The 26,631-nt window shown below is 41.3% G+C and overlaps 1 protein-coding gene and 3 non-coding genes across 6 annotated transcripts in view; all 4 read right to left on the bottom strand.

Annotated features, from left to right (window-relative positions):
- The window catches only part of TEX14 (testis expressed 14, intercellular bridge forming factor), a 118,937-nt gene extending 92,343 nt beyond the window's left edge, over positions 1 to 26,594 (bottom strand). For 2 of the 3 annotated variants that reach the window (XM_059148302.1, XM_059148301.1), the window contains exon 1: positions 26,060 to 26,593. The gene's annotated coding sequence lies outside the window, so the exon portion shown is untranslated. Of the gene's footprint in view, positions 1 to 26,059 lie in introns of all 3 variants that reach the window. The other variant, XM_059148304.1, reaches the window with a different exon arrangement.
- LOC131817286 (U1 spliceosomal RNA) lies at positions 1,092 to 1,255 on the bottom strand. Its single transcript, XR_009348469.1, has one exon. It is a non-coding gene; the product is annotated as a U1 spliceosomal RNA (small nuclear RNA).
- LOC131817287 (U1 spliceosomal RNA) lies at positions 6,113 to 6,277 on the bottom strand. Its single transcript, XR_009348470.1, has one exon. It is a non-coding gene; the product is annotated as a U1 spliceosomal RNA (small nuclear RNA).
- LOC131817285 (U1 spliceosomal RNA) lies at positions 15,671 to 15,834 on the bottom strand. Its single transcript, XR_009348468.1, has one exon. It is a non-coding gene; the product is annotated as a U1 spliceosomal RNA (small nuclear RNA).
- Positions 26,595 to 26,631: the final 37 nt, after the last annotated feature.

Raw genomic sequence — 26,631 nt, forward strand, 5'->3', positions numbered from 1 at the left:
TTTTAGCTTTCCACATGTGGCATACACACCGGACTATTGTACAATCAAGTGTTTGTGGAATACCCACCATGTGTCCTCAAACGTGACAGGTACTATGTAAGACGCCTAAAATTAGATCCCTGCAATCACAATGCTGGTATATAGCAGGGCAGACATGAGGTACTATGTTGGTGCTCCATAGACAGGGCATAAGAGAGGGAAGTCCCATCCACATGAATCAACAAACATGCATATCGGGCATAACTAAGTATTACATGGAGAGACACAGAGGGTGTGCAAAGAGGTGAAGAGAAAGAAAAAGCCAAGAAGGCTAACACATTTGGTGGGTCTTCAACAGCCGGGAAGTTCATGTCAGAGTTTCTTTCCTTTATAAGGATGAATAATATTCCGTTGTATGTATATACCACGCTTTTCTTATCTGTTTTTATCCATCAATGACACCTGGGTTGATTCTACCTTTGACTATTATAAATAACACTGCTATGGACATTTTAGGGTACAGTATCTTTTCAAATCCCCGTTTTCAATTCTTTGGGGTATATACCCAAAAAGGATTAGTGGATCACACGATAATTCTTCTTGCACACTCCAAGCCCAGTGCAGAGCCCAATGTGCAGGGCTCTCACAACCCTGAGATCATGACCTGAGCTGAAACCAAGATTTGGATGCTTAACTGACTGAGCCACCCATGCATCCTTCACTTGGTAATTCTATGTTTAATTTTTTGAGGAACTGCTATACTGTTTTCTATACTGGCTAAGCCATTTGCATTCTCACCACTAGTGCACAAGGGTTCCAGTTTTTCCAGATCCTCACCAACAGTTTTTATTTCCTGTTTTTCCTTTTTTCCAGTCTCTCACCCTCAAGTAAATAAAATCCCTAAAACAAAACAAGACAAAACAAAACAAACCCAACTTATACTAAAGGACTGGTCTTTAGAGAATAGTGGACCTTAAAATGCTAACAAAACCCACAATCAATACCTACAGAAAAGCCAGGAGCACAGACGAAAAAGAGAAAAAATGGGTAACAAGCATGAAAACCCTACACCTCCCAAACAAAACTCCCAGTACTATTCTTAACACATTTATCAGGGGAAAGCGCGAACGCAGTCCCCCACTACCACAAATTATGCAGTCGAGTTTCCCACATTTGGGGAAATCGCAGGGGTCAGCACATCCGGAGTGCAATGAACGAGCCTCGCCCTGGGAAAACCACCTTCGTGATCATGGTATCTCCCCTGCCAGGTAAGTATGAATTGAAGGCGGTGACTGACTCTCCACCCTGGTCTGCAACACACCACACAGTTATGGTCAATTACATTCAAGTTCTTTAGACCTTCGGTTCCAAACTAAAAGGTTATTCATATGACAGGACCAGCGTACACCAGTGGACATGTAGTGGAAATTCTGCTCGTGAAGAGTAAGCTCGAACACGCAGTCGCCGCGCTCTTCATCTCCATATGCCCGCCTCTGGTCCCTTGTCACTCTGACGTCACTTTGCTTGTTGGAGAAACGGATAAATTCGTTCTAGTTAGGCTTTGCAACAATTTAAGAGACACTCACCGACAGTTGTGGCTGGGAGGCTTTAAAATTCTCTATCTTCTCGGGCGTACGTAAAAGTTCCGGCGCGTATTTGTTACCGGTCTGAATTCTGCGCTGTAGGGCAGGGCAGTTTGGAAGGCAGTGGCCTGCGGTCTGCGGAGGGCAACGCCAAATAGATTACGCTCGTCTGAATCACTGTTCCTCTCCGGGACTAGGTCATACCCTCAGCCTCCATTTCCCTAAATTGTAAAGCAGTAATACCGCCTGCCTACCTCCCAAGGTTTCTGTGAGGATGGAATAAGAGAATGCAGGTGAAATGCAGCCTCGAGTCCCTCACCTCCACCCAGCCATGCTCCATGACAGGTGCCCGGTGTAGTTGGGAAGTCAAAGCCGGCTTCCCCAAGATTTGACTTTGCAGTTTTCCGCGCAAAAGGAAGCAGCATCCGGCCTGGATTTGGTAACAAACCGAGTAGCCCTCCCTTCCTTTTAGACAACAGAAAAAGAGGGTTTTGTTGGTTGTTGTTTTGTGTCTCCCACCTCCCACCCCCGCCTTTTCTGCCCTTGCTGGGTAGGTGCCCTAGGCAAAACAACGTTGTTTACAGAAACTGTGTATCAAAGGCTTTGATACTGTAGAGGCAAAACTTTACCTCTGCCCTGTTAGCATCTTCGGCTGGGCATGGGAATTTAACTGGCATCGACAGTTTAACAGGTAAAAGAATAAAAAATTTAACATAAATGTACAGTTTTAAACTTACCTAACACAGAAGCTCTTAAAAAGAAATGAAAACCCAAAGAGATGGCAAAACTAAATGCTTTCATATTAGGTTGAACAAAGAGAGATAATTGTGTTTTCTTCCCCTCACCTTTTTTTTTTTTTTTTTTTTTTTTTTAATTTTGAGGCAATTGTGGAAAAGTAACATTGGGGGGGTTACATAAACATGAATTCTTTTTATCAATGTGTGTACAAAATTCTCTCAGGTTTGACTTCCTTTCTCTGGGAACATTTCTTTTCCTTTGGTATAGGGAGGGCATCTTTTACATGGGAGTTTTATCTCCTAATCTCAGGAAGGAAAGGGTAGATTAGGACCTACCCTTATATCTGCTGTTTTTCTAGTGCTTTTGGCTCAAAGGAATCCTTATGCCAAAGTGGCATGTTTGGGGGTGGCATATTCTGATACCCTTCAGTGATATTTCCCTTTTAGTACATATGATTTTTTTAAAAGATTTTATTTATTTGACAGACAGAGATCACAAATAGGTAGAGAGGCAGGCAGAGAGAGAGGAGGAAGCAGGCTCTGTGAGGAGCAAAGAGCCCAATGTGGGCTCCATCCCGGGACGCTGGGATCCTGACCTGAGCTGAAGGCAGAGGCTTTAACCCACTGAGCCACCCAGATGCCCCAGGACATACAATTTTTTAAAAGTTATCTCTGAGCACAACATGGGGTTTGAACTCACAGCCCCAACATCACAGTTTAATGCTCTACCCAACTGAGCCAGCCAGGCACCCAGAACATGTGATTTTTTTTTTTTAAGATTTAAAAATTTTATTTATTTGATAGAGACAGACACAGCTAGAGAGGGAATGCAAGCAAGAGAGGGAGAAGCAGGCTCAGTCAGTTAACTGTCTGCCCAGGGCTCTGGGTGTGATCCCAGGATCCCAGGACTGAGTTGCCTGTTTGGCTCCCTGCTCAGCAGGGAGTCTGCTTCTTCTTCTCCCTCTTCCCCTCTGCTCTGCTTTTTCTCTCCCTCCCTATCTCTCTCAAAAAATACAATCTTGGAAAAAAAAAAAAAAGTAAAAATTTTGAGGGTATTTTAAATTATTACAATAGTGATAAATGTCCCTTACAGATAATTTGGAAAAGACAGAAAAATATTTTTAAACATTAAACCAAAATCCTGCTATAAAATTACCATATTAACGCTTTCATATTAAACATGGTAATTTCAATATGAATAAAAATTTTAATAGGATGGTACTTCACATGCTGCTTTGTTTTCCACTCCTTTTGCTATATACATTGAGTCACAGATAACTGTACAATCAATATTCTGTTGCTTCTAGTTTACTGCCACTGTTCATATATATGAAAAGCCTTGTCAATATATCTTTTTAAGTAATTGATGATTTCTTGGGGTTATTATTTTTTTTTTCCAGCATAACAGTATTCATTGTTTTTGTACCACACCCAGTGCTCCATGCAATCCGTGCCCACTCTAATACCCACCACCTGGTTCCCCCAACCTCCCACCCCCTGCCCCTTTAAACCCCTCAGACTGTTTTTCAGAGTCCATAGTCTCTCATGGTTCACCTCCCCTTCCAATTTCCCCCAACTCCCTTCTCTCTAATTCCTCTTGTCCTCCATGCTATTTGTTATGCTCCACAAATAAGTGAAACCATATGATAATTGACTCTCTCTGCTTGACTTATTTCACTCAGCATAATCTCTTCCAGTTCTCGGGGTTATTTTTATTTATTTATTCAATTTAAAAAAATGTTTTTAAGTAAACTCTATGGCAACATGCAGCTCAAACTCATGACCCCGAGATCAAGAGTCACATGCTCTACCAACTGAGCCTGCCAGGCATCCTTCTTGGGGTAATTTTTAGTAGTTTTTGCCTGTTACTTTACAGTCATCTTTTTTTTTTTTAAAGATTTTATTTATTTATTTGTGAGAGAGAGAGAGAGTGAGAGCGAGCACAGGCAGACAGAGTGGAAGGCAGAGTCAGAGGGAGAAGCAGGCTCCCTGCCGAGCAAGTAGCCCGATGTGGGACTCGCTGGGATCATGACCTGAGCCGAAGGCAGCTGCTTAACCAACTGAGCCACCCAGGCGTCCCACTTTACAGTCATCTTAAGAAGTACCTTAAATTATTGTGTAGGGGGGTAGAGGTGACATAGGATACCTAGTTTTAAGTTCTTTCTTTATTTATTTTTAAAGACTTTATTTATTTATTTGACACAGAGAGATCACAAATAAGCAGAGAGGCAAACAGAGAAAGAGGAAAGCAGGCTTTCCGCTGAGCAGAGAGCCCCATGTGAGGCTCGTTCCTTGACCCTGGGATCATGACCTGAGCCGAAGGCAGAGGCTTAACCCACTGAGCCACCCAGGCGCTCCTATATATGACTTTTTTTTTTTTTTTTAAAGATTTTATTTATTTATTTGACAGACAGAGATCACAAGTAGGCAGAGAGAGGAGGAAGCAGGCTCCCGGCCTAGCAGAAAGCCCTATGTGGGGCTCGATCCCAGGACCCTGGGATCATGACCCAAGCCGAAGGCAGAGGCTTTAACCCACTGAGCCACCCAGGCGCCCCTATATATGACTTTTTCTAAAAAGTAAACTCTAATTCCAACATGGAGCTCTGAACTTATGAACCTGAGATCAAGAGTTGCATACCCTGCTGCTGAGCCAGCCAAACACCCCTATATGACATTTTCTTAAGATTTTGAGAGAGTACGTGTGCACGTGAGAGACAGGACGAGCATGAAGAAGCGGACTTCCTGGACTCTGGGTTGCATCCCAGGACCCTGGGATCATGACCTGAGCCAAAAGCAGACCCTTCACCAAATGAGCCACTCATGTGCCCCTGTGACATTTGCATCCAGCAAAAAAATCACCTTTTTTCTTTGATTTTAAAAGTGCTTTCTTTAGACGCCTTATCTTCAGTACCTAATTGTTTAAATCAATCCTGAATTCAGTGGTGGTTTGCTTGGACACCAGGAAGCTTCACAAGAGAAAGTTCAATGTTGAAATAATGCAATCTCTGAATAGTGAAGAAAAACCAGTCATTCCAGAAGATGGAGCAGGTGAATTTACCGAAATTAACAAAACAAGGCCTTCCTGGCTGACAAAACATAAACCAAGTACTAACATTTAAAGTGATAAGAAAAAAAATGATAGTATAATAAAATTAAAAAAAAATAAAAAAAAAAGATTTTATTTATTTATTTAAGAGAGAGACAGTGAGAGAGAACATGAGCAAGGAGGTCAGAGAGAGAAGCAGACTCTCCATGGAGCCGGGAGCCCGATGCAGGACTCGATCCCAGGACTCTGGGATCATGACCTGAGCCGAAGGCAGTCGTCCAACCAACTGAGCCACCCAGGCGTCCCTACCATTTATACTTTTATCAACCCACTTAAAAGACAGGTAATCAGGGGCGCCTGGGTCTCAGTGGGTTAAAGCCTCTGCCTTCCGGTCAGGTCATGATCCCAGGGTCCTGGGATCGAGCCTCACATCGGGGCTCTCTGTTCAGCAGGGAGCCTGCTTCCTTCTCTCTCTCTGCCAGTCTCTCTGCCTACTTGTGATCTCTGTCAGATAAATAAAATCTTAAAAAAAAAAACAAAAAAAAACAGGTAATCAATCTTCCGCAAGAAAGGAAAAAGCTACACTACGTAGTGGGTACCAGAATGGCTTAGTGAGCTTAACAATAACAACTACCTTCAGCTCAGCTCATGATCACGGAACGTTGAGGCTGCACGGGAAATGCACTACTTCCCCTGGAGTTCTTTCACAAGACACCACCACATATACTCCAAAAAACAAAAAAAACCCACATTTGAAAATAGTAAATCGGGGGAGAGCGCGAACGCAGTCCCCCACTACCACAAATTATGCAGTTGAGTTTCCCACCTTTGGGGAAATCGCAGGGGTCAGCACGTCTGGAGTGCAATAGATAAGCCTCGCCCTGGGAAAACCACCTTCGTGATCATTGGTATCTCCCCTGCCAGGTAAGTATGAGTTGGAAACAGCCACAGGAATACCCGGTGCTGTGCACACCACTCATAGGTTGGGGTCACTCCTGAAACAACTCTAACTGGCCTTTATCTACAAACAGGGACACTCAATACCAGATTTTCGTGCTATGTATCTCGGCATTGGGAAAACAGATAATCATGTACAGCTTTCCAGGAAAATACGGTTTCAAAAGGCCCTGAGTCTTGAATCTACATACTCCACCTCCCAGCATAACGTCACGTGTGTGCGGCAGGGCAGAGCTGGCAGCTGCGACCCCTTGTGGCTGGCTTCACAGACTAGTTCCTCCTCCCACTTGCCCCAACCTAATTTTCCTGAAAGAAATCCATCCCTCTCAACTTTTGGGGTAGCCGAAGGTCTTCAGATCTCCCTGTGTGAAGTACTCTTCAGCGAACGAACACAAGTGAGCTTTTAACCGCGAGCCAGCTTAGCTTCAGTCTCTCCAGAGATACTAATGCTCCACACCCGCCCGGCACCATTCCCTCCTATTCCAGGAGATGGAGGAAAAAGGGTGTCCAGGAAAAACAGTCCTGGCTACGTGTTAGCACGGTGTATTGCAGAGCAAGGGTTTTGGAATCCATGATCTTGACTGCCATTCAGTTTACACACGGCTTGACTCTAGATAAGCTTCTAGCCTCTGAATCTCTTCCTCAATTTCTACAGAATGGGGAGGAACTATTCAAACAGACCTCCACCCAGCTCAGGACCCAGGCTTTGTCTCTTACCCCTCCCTACCCATGGTCTGCTAATTACACCTACCTGGCAAGGATGGAGTGCTTTCCTTGAGAGCAGTCTATATTGCTGCCTTACTTTTCTCTCTGCCTGGCATTTAGTTACCTCACCCACTAAACTGTGGGCCTCTAGAGCATGGGTTTTTTCTGTTTGTTTCTTTGAAAATAGTCAAAACAACACAACATATAATTATTGCATATATTATCTTACCAACTAATTTTATTCTCTCATTAAAAATATATAGGAAGGGGCTCCTGGGTGGCTCAGTTGGTTGAGGCTCTGCCTTTGGCTCAAGTCATGATCTCGGGGACCTGGGATGGAGGCCGGCATCTGGCTCTTGGCTCAGCATGGAGCCTGCTCTCCCCCGCCCTGGCCCACCTGCTTCTCTGCCTACTTGATTTCTGTCAAGTAAATAAAATCTTAAAAAAAAAAAAAAAAAAAAAAAGTGTCTCTGGCCACAGGAAACGTTTTTAAAAGTATTTTTAAAATACTTTTTAAATTTAAAAAAAATTTTTTTTTCTCTAAAGATTTTATTTATTAATTTGACAGAGAGAAATCACACAAGTAGACGGAGAGGCAGCCAGAGAGAGAGAGAGGGAAGCAGGCTCTCTGCTGAGCAGGGAGCCCGATGCGGGACTCGATCCCAGGACTCTGAGATCATGACCTGAGCCGAAGGCAGCGGCTTAACCCACTGAGCCACCCAGGCGCCCCTTTTTTTTTTTTTTTTTTAATTTTTTTTTTTTTTAAATACTTTTTAAATTTTAAATTCTGCATCCCTGGAGCTCTCTGGAAAAGTTCAGATGAAAACTTAAAACATTTACTGAAAAGAAAATGTACATATACATTACATAGGTTGAATGCTGAGACCTCCTTCTCATATTCCATTTGGTTTCCAGGACCGTGGCAACCAAGCCTTTACTTTTTAGGATACTAGAAGTATCCTCTGAAGAATATGATCACCACAAAACAAGTCCCAAAGATGTCAGCCACGGGCTTTCAGAAAGACTACTATGCAGATTATTCTGGAGGCAAACAAACGTTGAACACCTCACCTTAGCCCTCAGAGCTTCCAATCCACTTGTTAATATAATTTAAAAATTCTGCCAGACAGTCCATCTTATGAACAGCCCATTATTTATATAATCATGGCCCTGTTGCTGAACACATAGGTTGCTTCAATTTCTCACTATACTAAATTCTGGGTGATAGGCAGAGATGGCATATTGAATACCTATAAATAATCAAGGAACACTGAACTACCAAGGATGACCAGATGTCTGACAAAAACCTCCAAAATGAAAGCTAGTGGCTAAACCAACCAACCAAAAGACAATTTGGAGGAAAACGATTATACAACAGGAAGAAAACTAAAAACAAAAATAAAGACTATCATTAAAATCTTCTGAGAGCTGGGACGCCTGGGTGGCTCAGTTGGTTGAGCAGCTGCCTTCGGCTCAGGTCATGATCCCGGCATCCTGGGATCGAGTCCCACATCGGGCTCCTTGCTCGGCAGGGAGCCTGCTTCTCCCTCTGCCTCTGCCTGCCATTCTGTCGGCCTGTGCTCGCTCTCTCCCCCTCTCTCTCTGATAAATAAATAAAATCTTAAAAAAAAAAAAAAATCTTCCGAGAACTAAAAGTCCTTGCATCTGAAAAATAAGTATAAGAAGCTACACAAATAGAAAATAAGAAAAAATTAAAAATAAGAAAAAAATTTGAAAATAAGAAAAAAATAAATATCTGATTCTAAAACTAAAAAACTGAATATATGCATTGAGCAAAAAATATGAAGAGAAGGAAAACAAAACATTTTTTTAATTGACCATGGTAGGGGTTCTAAATTTACAAATATGGAAAGTCTCAGAAAATTAAAAACCAAGGAGGAAAAATCACCAATGAAATAATACAAGAGAACTTCTCAGCATGAATGTTTGCTGGTTGAAAGAGCCCTTGTCGGGCACGTGCACTTGAATGTTTACAGAAGCAATGTCCAGAATAGCCAAACTATGGAAACAACCTAGATGTTCATCAACAGATGAATGGATAAAGAAGATGTGGTATATGTATACAATGGAATACTATGCAGCCATCAAAAGAAATGAAATCTTGCCATTTGCAACGACGTGGATGGAACTAGAGGGTATTATGCTTAGCGAAGTAAGTCAGTCAGAGAAAGACCACTATCATATGATCTCCCTGATATGAGGAAGTAGAGATGCAACGTGGGGGGGTTGGGGGGTAGGTAAAGAAGAAATGAAACAAGATGGGATTGGGAGGGAGACAAACCATAAGAGACTCTTAATGTCACAAAACAAACTGAGGGGGGCCAAGGGGAAGGGGGTAGGGAGAGGGTGGTGGGGTTATGGACATTGGGGAGGGTATATGCTATGGTGAGTGCTGTAAAGTGTGTAAACCTGGCAATTCACAGACCTGTATCCCTGGGGCTAATAATACATTATATGTTTATTAAAAAATTAAAAAAAAAGAAAGAGCCCTTGTCAAGCACTCCATAAAATGAATGACTATAAGACACACTAAGACACGTCATTAGGAAATTATAGAATAATAGAAACAAAGAGATGATTCTTCAGCTTTGCCAAGAGACAAAGATTAGTCACATACGTCACATTAAAAAGATCAGGAATCAGAAAGCCTTCTCAAAAACTTTTGGAGAGTAGAAGTCAATAAAGTGACATCTGACATGATGAAGGAAAATTTAACTCCAACACAGAATTTGATTCTCATTTAAACTATGACCTGCACATCCTACCTATGCAGTAGTAGGCTGGAAGAGTGATGGGTATACAGGCACCTGGCTGGCTCAACTGGTACAGCATACAAGTCTTGATCTCGGGGTCATGAGTTCAAGCTTCATATTGGGTGCAGAGATTATTTAAATAAATAAACTTTAAAAAAAAAAGTGATGGATTTACATAGGAGAAAAATAAAAGTAAAAACATCTCCAGAAAGAATATCTGGTATGACTTTCTTTGTAGAAAACAATAGGATATTGGAAGGTGTGGGAAGAATTAGCAATTCCTAACTGAGCAGAAAGTAACCAAGTGAAAAAAGGTAAAATTAAACAGAGAAAAAAAAAAAAACAAAAAAAAAGGAAAACAAATGACATTCAATGACAATGCTCTCCTGTGCATAATGTTTGTATAAGAGAAACATAAATACTCTACTGAGCAGAGAGCCTGATGCAGGGCTTGATCCTAGGATCCTGAGATCATGACCTGAGCTGAAGGCAGAGGCTTTAACCCACTGAGCCACCCAGGGGTCCCATGATGTTGATATCTTGGTCTCATCATCTGTGAAAAAGAGTGGATGGAGAGGAGGAGCAGGAGATACAGCCTCCTGGATTCTGTATCTAATAAGTGAAAAAAGAATTAAAGGTACAGATCAAACTTAGGGGTCATACTTTTCTCCTTTCTTTCTTCTCATATCACACATTCAATCCACAGTCTTTATTTTTTTCTTAAAAAAATAATAAAAATCTGACAGCTTCTCACTGTCTCCAGTGCTACCACTTTGGAACAAGCCATTCTCATCTCCTGCCGAGAAAAGAGTGCAGCAACTTTCTAAGCGATCTCCCTTCTGCCAGTCTATCAACACAGTGGCCAAGTATCCCACTAAAGCCTAAATCCGATCATGTCACTCTTCTGCTAAAAAATTAATCTTTTTTTAAAGATTTTATTTATTTATTTGACAGAGAGAGACTGCGAGAGAGGGAACACAAGCAGGGGGAGTGGGAGAGGGAGAGGGAGAAGCAGGCTTCCCACTGAGCAGGGAGCCTGACACACAGGGCTGGATCCCTGGACCCCAAGACCATGACCCGAGCTGAAGGCAGACACCTAACGACTGAGCCACCCAGGCTGCCCTCAAAAAACTAATCTAACATAATTCTGAGAAAACAGAAGAGAAGGAAACATTTCCCACTGCCACCCCCCCCCTTTTTTTTTTTTTGGACAAGAGTTTGGATTTATTGGTGAGTGTAAGGAAGAGCAAACCCTCACACATTTCACACTATTTCGCCTTTTTCTGCCCACTGTGACACACCTAGGATCTTCAGTGTTGCACCCAAGGGAAAGAGCCAATTTATTTCATGAAGCCTGCATTACTCTGATACTTAAACCAGATGAAGACCATGCAAGAAAAGTACAGACTATTATCCATCATGGACAGAGTTACAAAATTACTTTAATTGCTCCAAAACTTCAAACCAAATCCAGCATTAAACAAAAAGCATATTACATCATGATCCTATGAGACTTATCCTAGGAATACAAAGTTGTTGACATTAGAAAATCAAGCCATATAACTCATCATAGCCACCGATTAAGAAATAGTTGTAGAAAAAGTAGTTAACAAAACTCAGCACCCATTTATGATTTTTAAGAAATACTATCATCAGTTTGATAAACAACATCTATGAAAATCCTATTGCTAATATACTTCATGTTAAAAATATCTTCCTTCCACATAAAGAGCAAATCAAGAATGACTACTTTACCCACTTGTATCCAACAGTGTACTGGAGGTTTTTAGCTAGAGCTTAAGCCAAGGAAATTAAAAAGCCTTAGTTTGGAGAGAAAGAAAGAAAAACGTTTTTATTCACATATGACACAGCAGCTTATGTAGAAAATCCTAAAGCATTTAGCACCCACCGCAAATCCACTACACCCCCTAATGGAAATTAGCAAAGTCACAGGATACAAGATTAATACATAAAAATCAACTATATTTCTTTTTTAAAATTAAAGATTTTATTTATTTATTTGAAAGAGAGCACACTTGCGGGGGAGAGGGAGAAGCAGGCTCCCTCTTGAGCAAGGAGACCAATATGGGGCTTGATTCCAGGACCCTGGGATCATGACTAGAGCCAAAGGCAGCTGCTTAACCCACTGAGCCACCCAGGCGCCCCAAAGCTCAATTGTATTTCTACGTACCAGCAAACAAACACTTAGAAAATGAAATTTTTAGGTCAAAGAAAGACAAATCCCACATGATTTCACTTATATGTAGAATCTGCAACAAAACAAAACTTAGATTCACCAATAGAACAGACTGATGGTGGGGTGCCTGGGTGGCTCAGTGGTTTAGGCCGCTGCCTTCGGCTCAGGTCATGATCTCGGGGTCCTGGGATCGAGTCCCGCATCGGGCTCTCTGCTCAGCAGGGAGCCTGCTTCCCTCTCTCTCTCTCTGCCTGCCTCTCCCATCTACTTGTGATTTCTCTCTGTCAAATAAATAAATAAAATCTTTAAAAAAAAAAAAAAAAAAGAACAGACTGATGGTTTGTCAGAGGGGAGGTAGGCAAGGGGTGTAATGGATGAAGGAGATTAAGAAGCACAAACTTCCAGCTATAAAATAAATAAGATAGGGGGATGCAATGTACAGTATGGGGAATCTATATTATACGGGAATGTTAGTATTATATTAACTTTGTAAGGTCACAGATGGTAACTTGATTTATTGTGGTGACTTTTTCACATGTATACAAATGTCCAATTACTGTTGTACACCTGACACTTCTCTAATATTGTATGTCAATTATACCTGAATAAATAAAAGAATAAAAGAATAAAATATGACTTACAAGTGGGAAATACTTCACATTTTCTACCACTCACATTTCTTCCTGTATTTTTTTTTTTTAAGATTTTATTTATTTTAGGGGCACCTGGGTGGCTCAGTGGGTTAAAGCCTCTGCCTTCGGCTCAAGTCATGGTCCCAGGGTCCCAGGGTCCCAGGGTCCTAGGATAGAGCCCCGCATGGGGCTCTCTGCTCAGCGGGGAGCCTGCTTCCTTCTCTCTCTCTGCCTGCCTCTCTGCCTCCTTGTGATCTCTGTCTGTCAAATAAATAAATAAAATCTTTAAAAAAAGATTCTATTTATTTATTTATTATTTTATTATTTATTTATTTAATAAATTAAATCTTTTAAAAGGATATTTATTTATTTATTATTATTTATTTATTCATTATCTATCTTATTTTTATTTATTTATTTATTTAATTTATTTAATAAATAAAATCTTTTTAAAAATATATTTATTTATTTATTTGACAGACAGAGATCACAAGGAGGCAGAGAGGCAGGCAGAGAGAGAGGGGGAAGCAGGCTCCCCGCTGAACAGAGAGCCCGATGTGGGGCTCGATCCCAGGATCCTGGGACCTTGGGACCCTGGGACCATGACCTGAGCTGAAGGCAGAGGCTTTAACCCACTGAGCCACCCAGACGCCCCATTCCTGTATTTTCTTCTATCACTCTATAGTCTACAACAATAGATGATAGGAGCAAAATCCCAACATTTTCTTTCAAAGCCCCAAAGCCTTGCTAATATCCTTATCCTTCCAACTGAAGAGCTAACAAGTAATGAAGAAATGGAATTTAAAATTATCAAGGCGGGGGCACCTGGGTGGTTCCGTCGTGTTTTCTCTCAGGTCATAATCTTGGCTTAGCGTCATGTGTTGGAGCCCTGCATTCAGTAGGAGGTCTGAGTTTTTCTCCCTCTGCTCCTCCCCCCATATGTGTGCAAATGCAAGTGCTCTCTCTCTCAAATAAATAAATAAGTAAATCTTCAAATAAAATAAAATAACCAAGGGAACTGACTGAAGAACAGAAAATTGTTCCATAAATGTAATAAAAGGATAGAGAAAGGAGGGTACTGGGATAGAGAATATCATCCAAATCCTCAGTATAAACCCTAGCACAAACATTATTTATTGAGGCAAGTATGATGAAATTGATAAGGAAAATCTGTGTCTTTTTCAAAAATTTTTTCTTTTCTTTTTAAATTTAATTTTATTTATTTATTTGACAGAGATCACAAGTAGGCAGAGAAGCAGGCAGAGACAGAGAGAGGGGGAAGCAGGCTCCCCATTGAGCAGAGAGCCTGGATGTAGGGCTGGATCCGTGTCCTGGGATCATGACCTGTGAGCCAAAGGCAGAGGCTTTATTTAACCCACTGAGCCACCCAGGCGCCCCCAAAATCTGTGTCTTATGGTGGCCCACCAAGCCAGCAAAGGGGTCCCAGCCCCTGCCCCGGGCTTTTCCGGGTTCTTCTCTCTGCCCTGCTTCCCGCCCACCAATCTGGGGTCCTCCCCTCTCCCACTTCCCTCGTGCACCAAGAGTACCAAATACGCAGAAGTAGAAGGATCTAAATTACCCACTTCGTGCTCAGGGCTCAGACTTCTGGAGATCACTCTCCTCTGAACCCGCCAGTGTCAAATAAATCTCCTGTACTCCGAAATTTCTGAGTGCCTTTTGGTATTTCTGTCAGTGATCCAGTTTAGGTTCCATAACAAAATAGCTAAACAAGTTTTACAAGTAGTATTCAGGGGGTCACCTCGCTGGCTCAGTAGGTAGAGCAAGCCAGTCTTCTGATCTGGGGTTGTGAGTTCAATACCCATGTTGGGCCTACAACTTACTTTATTTTTATTTTATTTTTTAAAAAAGATTTCATTTATTTATTTGACAGAGATCACAAGTAGGCACAGAGGCAGGCAGAGAGGGAAGAGGAAGCAGGCTCCCTGCTGAGCAGAGAGCCCGATGGGGTTCAATCCCAGGATCCTGAGTTCACGACCTGAGCCAAAGGCAGCGGCTTAACCCACTGAGCCACCCAGGCTCCCCCTTACAGCTTACTTTATTTAAAAAAAAAAAAAAAAAAAAAGGTAGTGCTCTGGGGAAAGGAATGAGCAGAATGAGAAAGGGTGGATCAGGGGAGTGTTATGCAGGTTGAATCTTTCTGTATGATGCTTTTCACACGCCTAACATTACTTTAATAAAATTATTAGGGGATAAAAAACCAAGGTGTAGGAGAAAACATGAAATACTTTCACTAGCAGAGATTACACTATAGCCCAGTTCCTCATTTTGGGGAAATCTAAAGATACAGCTCGAGACATTCCTGAAAAACCCCTCTGAAATTGTTAACTACTCAGTTAAGTATAAGAAGTAAATAAACACAGAGCCCTCTTCAAAGTAATGTCTTTCACACTCTTAATCAACAAAGTGAAGACAGTCCCTTAAATTATTTACCACCTTTATCAAACTCTGCCCTATGTGCATTTCTAGGTGCTCAAACTTTCCCTGAAATCTCTTCCTCCTATTCTTTTACAGTATATACCTAAGGAACAATCAAGTGCAAAAACAGATCCAGATAGCTTAAGGTGGCACAAAGTGAGCCCTCCAGTGGTGGGCACAAGAGTACACTACTTTCAGTTAAACAACTAGTACCAAGTGAACGGCCAATGGTCACAACACATCATTTATATTATCATAGATTTATAGAAAGCCATACTGATGAGCTAAAAAGCCAAACAATAATAAGCAAATCGTATTTTCAGAGTACAAGGTATCAGTGGAGAGTGCAAACTCAGTCCCCCTCTACCAAAAATCATGCACTCCAGTTTTCCATATTGGAGGAAATCATGGTGGTTGGTACATCTACTGTGCAGTGACAAATGTATGCACAGTGTCCACCAAGAACCCATTTACATACTTTAAGCATTTGGTGGTAGTGTATAATTAGCTTTCTTGATATTTTAAATGTGCAAAATGACAACTCGCTAGAAATGCCTACTGTTAACACCAAGAAAGGATGGCTAACTAAGCATACTTCAGAAGGTCTATTTTTTAAACATATACCAGGGGAAAGCGCGAACGCAGTCCCCCACTACCACAAATTATGCAGTCGAGTTTCCCGCATTTGGGGAAATCGCAGGGGTCAGCACATCCGGAGTGCAATGGATAAGCCTCGCCCTGGGAAAACCACCTTCATGATCATGGTATCTCCCCTGCCAGGTAAGTATGAGTTAGGAATGTTGCCTAGCACCTTACCCTCAGATTCAAGTTACTTTTAATATAGGATCACTTTTCTCATGGATCCTATTGACCCCGTTCCTTCTGAAATAGAGAGTATCCAAGGCACAGTTACTAATTAGCAATATTTTGTACATCTGAATATTGCCAAAATCTAGGAAATATATGCCCGGTATAATCACGACCAGCAGTCACCGGGCTTATTTACATATTCCACACCCTTTTTGCTGATCTCATTTAAGCCCATCCTATGCCCTAGCTACTGGTGCTGTTTGAATGAAATTTAAAGGAAAAGACACGCTACAATTTAAAGATAAACGACATAAATCAGTTCCTTCTTTCAAGGTGTGGGAGCTAATGATGTCACTGATGTCTGGTGCAGTTCAGCAAGCCACGTAATTGAAAGATCAAGTCTAAAAAGATTAAATTTGGCAAAACTACATACGAAAATCCAGGGCATGTATTGCTAAGAATAGGTTGTTCAAGCATTCAAGCACAAGTACAAAATATGTTCTCTTTCAAATATACAGCAAATCACCATCCTTATTTGAAAAAGCTGTTGTATAAACACTAGATCTAATTCTGAGGCGCGCTAACTAAGGGAAAGCTCATGAAGCATCCCATTCCTATATAGACGTTTGGGGAAAGTCCCACGAGTTTACAGAGCTGGAGTGTGACGACGGTACTCACAACGGCAAACTGTCTGCTTGACCAGAATGTCTCCCTTCCCAAGTATCAATAAATCGTGTTTCTAAGTATCCTTAACCCCGCCCCTCCCCCCAAACCAACTCTCCCGTGTTCTACACTTCAAGCTGTCATCCATTTCTTTTTCATGGCTGTCTCTGAAATCCAGAACAAGACTACTGGAGACTCCTTCCTACAAGAAACTGCCAAGCCCTCCTTGCCTCATATTAGATTCTTCAAAGAGAGCAAATTCAGTATCAGGCAGTGGTCAGTAATCCAGTATTCCACATTCACATACATTATTACTAGTCTTAATCCTATCCTTCTTTCTTCACTGTAAATTAAAAATGGAGTTTCCAAGTTCCAATAGTTCTTCAATTGTCTCTCCAAGATCACACCAGAATCACCTTATTTCCCAAATCTTTTTATTTTACAGGACCTGTCTGGTGTTCTCTACCAAAACAAATTAGAGTTTCATATCATTTTTTTTCAGAGTTTTATATCTTTAAGATAATGTTTTTAAAGATTTTATTTATTTTATTTTGACAGAGAGAGATTACATGTAGGCAGAGAGACAGGCAGAGAGAGAGAGGAGGAAGCAGGCTCCCTGCTGAGCAGAGAGCCCGATGTGGGACTCGATCCCAGGACTCTGGGATCATGACCTGAGCCGAAGGCAGCGGCTTAACCCACTGAGCCACCCAGGCGCCCCTAAGATAATGTTTTTAAAATTATTTTATTTTATTTATTTATTTGACATAAAGAGACCCAGTGAGAGAGTGAACATAAGCAGGTTCTCCGCTGAGCAGGGAGTCTGATACGGGGCTCGATTTCAGAACCCTGGGATCAAGACCTAAGCCAAGGGACACCCAGGGGGCTCATTCAGTTAAGCAACTGCCTTTGGCTCAGGTAATGGCCCCACTTTTCTGGGACTGAGTCCCACATTAGGCTCTTTGCTCAGCAGGGAGCCTTCTCTCCCTTTGCCTGCTGCTCCCCATTAGTGTGCATGCTCGCTCTCTCTCTCTGACAAATAAACAAAATATGGGGGGGAAAATAGTAAGAAAAAAAAAAAAAGACCTGAGCCAAAAGCAGACACTTAACAACTGAGCCACCCAGGCGCCTCTGTTTTTAAAAATCTTATTAAAGAATAGATGAAGAGAGATGGAGAGAAAAAAATATTGGGGCAGAGTGGAGAGGGGACTCTTGTGATGTGAGTTGCAACTATTCTTCAAATCTGACCTTTTGACAGCAACCAGTTTGATTTTTACAGATTTTTCTCCCCAAAGAACTACTATATAATATATATTCATACATATCCATATAAACATATATATGTATATATGGTCTAATCCATACATTTAACAAATGTGTATTTCCTTATATTTTTCTAATCAAAGAAATGTGGCTTTCCTCAGAGGATACTAAGGTTTGCAAGGCTCCTGTGAGGATTATAGCACTAATGTCTTTCTTAACTAGTGTGGGCTATAAGAAAGTGAGGGAAAGTCACCTTCTTGCTCATACACAAAATATCTACATTTTATACTGTAAAATTAAAGATACCTTGAAATCTGCCAGGAACCACTCACATAAGGGAAAAGTGAAATGTTTTAACTAGTGTGGGCTATAAGAAAGTGAGGGAAAGTCACCTTCTTGCCCATACACAAAATATCTACATTTTATACTGTAAAATTAAAGATACCTTGAAATCTGCCAGGAACCACTCACATAAGGGAAAAGTGAAATGTCTATGAACTAGACTACGGTTACCATCAAAAGAACTCTTAAAATTCAAACTACCATTCTAAGATTTGTGACTAGCAGTGCTTTCTTTATTTCTTCTTAAAATTTATTTATTAGAGGATGCCTGGTGGCTCAGTGGGTTAAGCCGCTGCCTTCGGCTCGAGTCACGATCTCATGGTCCTGGGATGGAGTCCCGTATCGGGCTCTCTGCTCAGCAGGGAGCCTGCTTCCCTCTCTCTCTCTCTGCCTGCCTCTCCGTCTACTTGTGATTTCTGTCAAGTAAATAAATAAAATCGTTAAAAAAAATTTATTTATTAGAGCGAGAGCATGAAAGAGCGAGAGAGAGAGAGAGAGAGAGAGCGTGCACGCGTGTACGCACACACAAGCAGCAGGGAGCAGTAGAGGGAGAAGCAGGCTCCCCGTGGAGCGAGGAGCCCAATGCGATGGGGGACTCAATCCCAGGATCCTAGGATCATGACCTGAGCCAAAGAAGGTTAACCAACTGAGCCACCCAGGCACTCCCAGCAGTTCCTTAGTTCGTTCGTTCTTTCTTTCAACATTTTATTTATTTGACAGAGAAAGACACAGCAAGAGAGGGAACACAAGCAGGGGGAGTGGGAGAGGGAGACACAGGCTTCCCCTGAGCAGGGAGCCCCATGCCAAGCTTGATCCCAGAACCCTGGAATCATGACCTGAGCCAAAGACAGATGCTTAATGACTGAGCCACCCAGGTGGCCCCCAGCAGTGCTTTCTGAAACAAGAAACACATAACTCTTAAACCACCCATACTCTTCACAAGGCTAGTTCCAATATTTCACAAGAACTTAATTATTACTGGTCTACTTATTAAAACATTCATCTGAGACAGTCTGCCTTAGGGCAAGAAGGTGACTTTCCCTCACTTTCTTATAGCCCACACTAGTTAAGAAAGACATTAGTGCTATAATCCTCACAGGAGCCTTGCAAACCTTAGTATCCTCTGAGGAAAGCCACATTTCTTTGATTAGAAAAATATAAGGAAATACACGTTTGTTAAATAATAACATAAGTTAACACAGAAAAAGTGAATAAGCTTTTTAGTTTATCTTACAAACGCTGAAAAACTATTGCCAAAACCAGATAATGTAGATGTAAGAGCCTCACAGATTAATCCCATGAACAAAAATGTCAACTACAATAACAACTTTATGAACTGGATCTAGTAGGATATTAAAATAACATACAAATACGCTTTATGCCAGGAATATAGAACTTAAGTACATAAAAGTATGATAGAAGTAGACATATCACAAAGGTGGGGACAAAGACTGATTAACTCATATAGAGTGCATAGAAAATTGGCTACCACTGAAAAGGAAAATATTACTTTCTTTCTCCTACTTTATCTTAAAAAAAAAGACCAAAGTTAAAATATCCAAATTAAATGATAAACCATTTGTAGAAAAAAACCAGGTAATTATGTTTATAATTTTGAATAAAAGTCTTTTTTTCTTATTTAGTTAAGTAATTTCTACACCCAAAGGGCTCAAACTCATGACCTTGGGATCAAGTGTTACATGTTCTTTCAACTGAGCCAGCTGGGCACCTCCAAAGAAAAGACCTTTTTTTTTTTTTTTTTTTAAGATTTTATTTATTTATTTGACAGAGAGAGATCACAAGTAGACAGAGAGGCAGGCAGAGAGAGAGAGAGGGAAGCAGGCTCTCTGCTCAGCAGAGAGCCTGATGCGGGACTTGATCCCAGGACCCTGAGATCACGACCTGAGCCAAAGGCAGCGGCTTAACCCACTGAGCCACCCAGGTGCCCAAGAAAAGACTTTCTAAGCCTGTTACCAAAGTCAGAATTAAATACAAACTTTGACTACATTTGCATACAACAAACATTAACAAAATAGAAAACCTCAAAGTTTAAATACAAGTGACAGAATGGGAAGATATTTGCAATATATAGATTAGGCAGTATACAGATTAGCCCGTATAATACAATATGCATATCAGAGAGGATAGGCAGCATATGGAATAAAAGCATGGGTTCTGATGTCAAAGCTGAGTAGAATACTTGGCTATACTAAGCACAACTAAATATTAGTTGTTGTTTCTGATCATAAAAAAAAACAGAGACCTGTTAAAAAAATATATTTTATTTTTTTAAGATTTTATTTATTTATTGGACAGAGAAAGAATACAAGCAGGGAGAGCAGCAGAGGGAGAGAGGGAGAAGCAGGTTTTCTGCTGAACATGGGAGTTGGATGTGTGGCTCGATCCCAGGACCCTGGAATCATGACTGAGCCAAAGGAAGATGCTTAACTGAATGAGCCACCCAGGTGCCCCTACAAACATATTTTTTTAAATTAAAGTACCTCTGTTACATAATATATATATATATAAAGATTTTACATATTTCAGACAGAAAGAGAGTGAGAGAACACATACAAGACCAGGGGTGGGGGCGGTGGGGTGGAGAGAAGCAGGCTCCCTGCTTAGCTGGGCAGGGAGCCCAACACAGAGCTCAATCCTAGGACCCCGGGATCAAGACCTGAGCCGAAGGCAGATGCTTAACCAACTGAGCCACACAGGCGCCCCTAAAGTACCTCAGGTATAAAGTGGGAAAGAATGTACAGATGTTTATAGCACCATTATTCACAATACCCAAGAGGTGGAAGCAACCCAAGTGTCCATACACAGATGTATGGATAAACAAAATGTGTTACATACACACCATCGAATATTATTCAGATCTAAAAAGGGAGGAAACTGACACATGCTACAACATGGTTATACCTTCGGGACATTATGTTAAGTGAAATAAACCAGTCACAAAAAGACAAATACTACATGATTCCACTTCTGTAAGGTATCAAGAGTAGTCAGACTCCTGGAAACAGAGTAGAATGGTGATTGCCAGCGGTTGAGGGAAGGGGAAACGAGGAGCTGCTATTTAATGGGCACACCGTTTCAAGACAAAGTTTGCAAGATAAAAAAGTTCTGGAGATCAGCTGCACGACATTGTGAAGATGATTAACACTATCGAATTGTATGCTTAAAAATGGGTGAGATGGTATTTTATGTGTATTTTACCATTTTTACAAATTAAAAGTGGGCAAAGGATCTAAATGGGATAGTTACAATAAAACTGTATGAAAAAAATTTTAACCTCTCTTAGTAATAAGACATAATTACCAGTTGAAGTTATGCCTCAATAACAAAGGGAAAATAAAAAACATTTGAAGACTCCGAAGGCGAGTGTTGGGATGGAGGTGGGAAAACTAGCCCTCATATGCTGTTAGTAGGAGTATAAGTGATATAAACATTTGGCAGTATGATTCAGAATGAAAATGCATACTCTCTGACCCAGGAATTTTACTTCAAGAAATGTACTGAGAGAGAGAGAGAGAATTATTTCATCACAGCAAAAGCAAAACAAAAGTGGAAATAATTCAACTATATAGTTATAGGCCAGATTAGAAAGATGGGCTTCAGGACAGAACATATGCAACCACTAATTTTAATTTTCAAATAATTTGTAATTACATGGGAGAAAGCTTTTGACAAATTATTAAGTGAAAAACAAAAGGTAAACAAATTTCTTCACAATTTGACCACAAATATGTAAGATAAATACATTATATGAACTTGTACAAGGATTAAAATAAACCAAAATGTTAACATTATTATCTGAGTTAAATAGAAAATTTTTGAACCAGTTTTTTTTTTTTTTTTTTTTTTAAAGATTTTATTTATTTATTTGACAGAGAGAAATTACAAGTAAGCAGAGAGGCAGGCAGAGAGAGGAGGAAGCAGGCTCCCTGCTGAGCAGAGAGCCCGATGCGGGACTCGATCCCAGGACCCTGAGATCATGACCCGAGCCGAAGGCAGCGGCTTTACCCACTGAGCCACCCAGGCGCCCCAGTTTTTTTTTTTTTTTTTTTTTTTATGATTTTATTTATTTATTTGAAAGAGAGAAATCACAAGTAGGCAGAGAGGCAGGCAGAGAGAGAGGAAGGGAAGCAGGCCCCCTGCTGGGCAGAGAGCCCCATGTGGGACTCCATCCCAGGACCCTGGAATCATGACCTGAGCCAAAGGCAGCGGCTTAACCCACTGAGCCACTCAGGCGTCCCTATGAACCAGTTTTGTTTCCTTCTTTATATTTTCCATATTTTGTTTTCTACAAGTATATACTTCCTATAAGTTTATATTTTTAAAGTATACAGATTAAAAGTACAAAATAGAAAAATATAGGGAGAGAGGTACAGGTCAATCATCTAATCATCCATTCTTTTAATAAATATTCACTGAGTGCCCACAAAGCCATACATTGGGCTAGGGGCTCTAGGAAAACACTGGGAGTAAAATCCACATGGTCCTGCTCTACTGAAGTTTTCAGTCTGGTCAGAGAGACATATGCTAAGTAAATGATCACACAGAGGCATTTGGTGCTGTGAGAGCCTTAAAAGGGAAACTTGAGTCTTACTAAGAAATTTGGTCTGTATCCTAAGAGTAAAATAAAAAAGTGACATGAGCTGAAATATAGAACTGTACTGTAGAAAGAACATTCTGGCTGCAGCATGGGAGAACAGACTAGAGGGGAGAAGAAGACAAGATGCAGAGAGACCAGCTAGAATGGCCTTGAGTACCTGCAAACAAAATGGTGGGAGCTTGGCCTAGAGGTGGAGGCATGAACAGAATCAAATATGTTAAAGAGAAAACTGATAGGATTTGTGTATGCATTAAACACGGGGAGTGAAAAGGGAAGGTGTTGAGAATGATTCCTAGGTTTCTTGTCTGTGCATATGGAAAAGATGGATATTCAGGTTATGGAAATAGGGAATGCAGGAAGAGGACAAGGTTTTGGGCTAAAGAAGATAATGAGTTAGGTTTAAAAAATATTTTTAAAGATTTTATTTATTTGAGAGAGAGAGAGAGAGAAAGGGAGGGCAAAGGGAAAAGAAGACCCCCCACTGAGCAGGGAGCCTGATGCAGGCCCCATCCCAGGACCTTGGGATCATGACTGCAGCCGAAGGCAGATGCTTAACCAACTGACTCACCAAGGTGACCCTGAGTTAGGTTTAAGATAGGCTGAGTTGGAGGGGCTCCTGAGTGGCTCAGCTGGTTAAGCATTTGCTTTCAGCTCAAGTTATGACCCCATGGTCCTGGAATCAAGCCCCACCTCGGGCTCCCTGCTCAACAGGGAGTCTGTTTCTCCTTCTCTCTCTGCCCCTCCCCCACACTCATGTTTTTTCTCTCTCAAATAAATAAATAAAATCTTAAAAAAAAAAAAAAAAGATAGGCTGAGTTGGGAGACCTTTGCATTGTCCAGTAGGCAATCCGATATTTGCATCTGGAGGTGAGAGAACAGGGCCGGGCTAGAAATATAAATATTTTTTTAAAAGATTTTTATTTATTTATTTATTTGAAAAAGAGAAACACAGTGAGAGCGGGAACACAGCAGGGGGAGTGGGTGAGGGAGAAGCAGGCTTCCCGTGGAGCAGAGAGCCTGATGCCGGGCTCGATCCCAGAACCTGAGCCAAAGGCAGACACCCAACCACCGACCCACCCAGGTGCCCCTAGAAATATAAATTTAAGAATTGGGGTGCCTGAGTGGCTCAGTTGGTTAAATGTCTGACTTCTGTGGAAGTCATGATCTTTCATGATCTCAGCATCCTGGGATCACACTCTGTGTTAAGCTCTGCTCTTAATGGGGAGTCTGCTTGTCCCTCTCCTTCTGCCCCTCTCCCTGCTCATGCTTTGTGTCTCTCTTAAATCTTTTTTTTTTTTTTTAAATTAAGGGGGAAAAAAAAAAACCACTGACATGGAGTCACTGAATGAGAGAGAAAGAGAGAGAGAGAGAGAATGAGAGCATAAGAGAAGAAAGAGAACAGAATAGTCAGCAAAAGATCGGCTATGGGGTCTTAAAAGAACCTGTAACATTTTAGGATCAGGTTATGGAAGATGAGCTTCCAAGAGAGACAGAAAAACCAGATGGATATGGAGAAAATAGGAGTCACAGAAATGAGATTTCAAGAGTTTGGGACAACAAATAAAATCTTGAGTTCCTACTATGTATAAGCTTTGTACAATTGATATTGGTACTCCAAATATGTGTCTGAGGCTTGAAGTTTTATCAAAATCACCGTATTTGTTAATTTGATCTTTCTAATAATCCCATGAATTATTCTTTTACTTGTAGGTGAGGAAACTAAGTAACTTGTTGCAAGGCTTACAGTTGGTAATTTCCAGAGATGTGATATAAACCCAAATTTGTATGACTTCAAGGTCCACGCTCATTTGTCCATAGTAGTGCCTCTCAAACTTTTTCATTAAATTGCAACAAAAACAACAACAACAACATATTCTTAGGAGGCTTCAGGAGGCTATTGAAGTATCCAGGTTAAACAGGATCATTCTTCAAAGTCTTACTATTATTTAAAAATTTATTTTTATGTTTGCATTTTACTTTACAATATGTTATTTAATATAAAATATTTTAAATGGCTTACCACTTAAATCATTCAATTCTTCCCTCTCTTAAAAAAAAAAAATGTAGTAGGGGCATCTGGGTGGCTCAGTCTGTTAAGCATCTGCCTTCTGCTGGGGTCAAGTCCTGGGATGAGCCCTGCATCCAGCTCCCTGCTCAGCAGGAAGCCTGCTTCTCTCCCACTCTCCCTGCTTGTGTTCCTGCTCTTGCTATCTCTCTCTGTCAAATGAATAAATAAAATCTTAAAAAATAATAATAAATAAAAAATTTTAAAAATCGAGTGAATTTGACACCATAGGAAGGTGTACCTTCCATAAAAATCCCATAGTTTTTATTTAGCTCTTGGTGCCTGACCTCATAAACCTTGATCCTAGTTTGAAAGGCGGACTATAGAGCAAACTGTATTGAAGAAATCTGAAGAATGATGCAAAAAACAATAATTATAGACAACTCAAGGCCCAGAATAAGATATTAATAACACGTAATTATATGACTACAGATAGAGATAACTACTTTCTTAACTCTCCACTGCCAGTGAAACAAAGTTCTAAACACTACTCATTCCGTTGAGTGAGCAAACCAAGTAAAGCACTATCTTTAAATACGTTAACACCGTCTCTTCTTCACGCAAGACCCTGGTTGCTTTATAAGCATGAATTCTCCCTGCGGACATTTATGTAACGCCCACTGTGTGCCCAGATGTGACTCACACTAGTAGTTAAGGTACTGCGTGGCAAACAATCCACATTTTGACCAGTCCTACCTGACTTTCCCTGTCCTACCAAGTGGGGGACAAACACTTCTCGAATTCGACCTCCGAAACCCCACCCAAAGGGGGCTCCGACTTTGAAGGTAGCTTGGGTTAGAAGAAAGGATACTAGGTTTTAATTCTGGCTTGAAGAAAACTATGCTCTAAGCTTCAGTGTCCTTGTTTTCCTCCTGGTACGGTTGTGAGCATTTGAAATGCGTGGGATTTGCTCAAGTGCTCAACATATGTTTCCTTCTTAGATTTTACGTACTTAATGAGCTCTGATTTGCAATATTTAGGAAGTTCCTTTAAGCTAGGGGGAAAAAAATCAAGGCTAAGAATCTCACCAAATATAGCAAACGAGTTACTGCCCTAAAGAAATTACACTCACTTAGACAAAGAAAGACTTCGGAACCCACCTTCCAAACTGCCTCAATTCCCTCAAAGTTCTCTGTTTTAGAAGGGGGTCCCTTCTCACCTCTGTACCAGAGCAGGAGCTGTTCTGTAGCCCAATTATTCCCTCTCAGAACCGAGAGCCCACACCCAGCCCACTCCTGGACCATCACTTGCTTACTTTTCCAGCTCTTTCTTGTTAGGCAGGCAGTGAACCAACGGTCTCCGAAACCACCGTGCTTGAGACTGGACTCGCGGGGAAGGCGTGCGTGGGTGTGGGGATTGGGCACCGAGCGCTCCCCGTGGCTGGTTGGGGGGGGCTGGCCCACAATTCCTCGCGCGGGCGAGGGCTTAGGCGAGGGCTGGAAAGGCGAAGGGGGAAGCCAAGGGGGATACCCGACGAGAAAACATAGGAAACTGGAACCCTGGAGACGCCACATAATCCTTATATGACCGTTTCATACGCCAAACCGGTAACTGGCTGGTGTGTGCATTACCCCTAGCTGGGAGTAGATCATTCTTACTAATAACCTTGAGGTTCCACCCAACAGGCCAGGGTTGAGGTGGTCAGGGCCTGGCTCTTCATCTTGCGGTCTCCACCCATCTTTTTACAGGTTGAATGTTTGGGGGTGAGACACTACATGGGACTCGTAAGACTCACAACAGAAATGGTACAGACACGAGAAAATACAACATTTCTCCCGACAGGGGCTCAGCCCAAGGCCTCGTGCAGTCAGGCCAGAGACACCGCCC

This window comes from Mustela lutreola, chromosome 15, assembly GCF_030435805.1.
Source record: "Mustela lutreola isolate mMusLut2 chromosome 15, mMusLut2.pri, whole genome shotgun sequence".
Lineage (NCBI taxonomy): Eukaryota > Metazoa > Chordata > Mammalia > Carnivora > Mustelidae > Mustela > Mustela lutreola.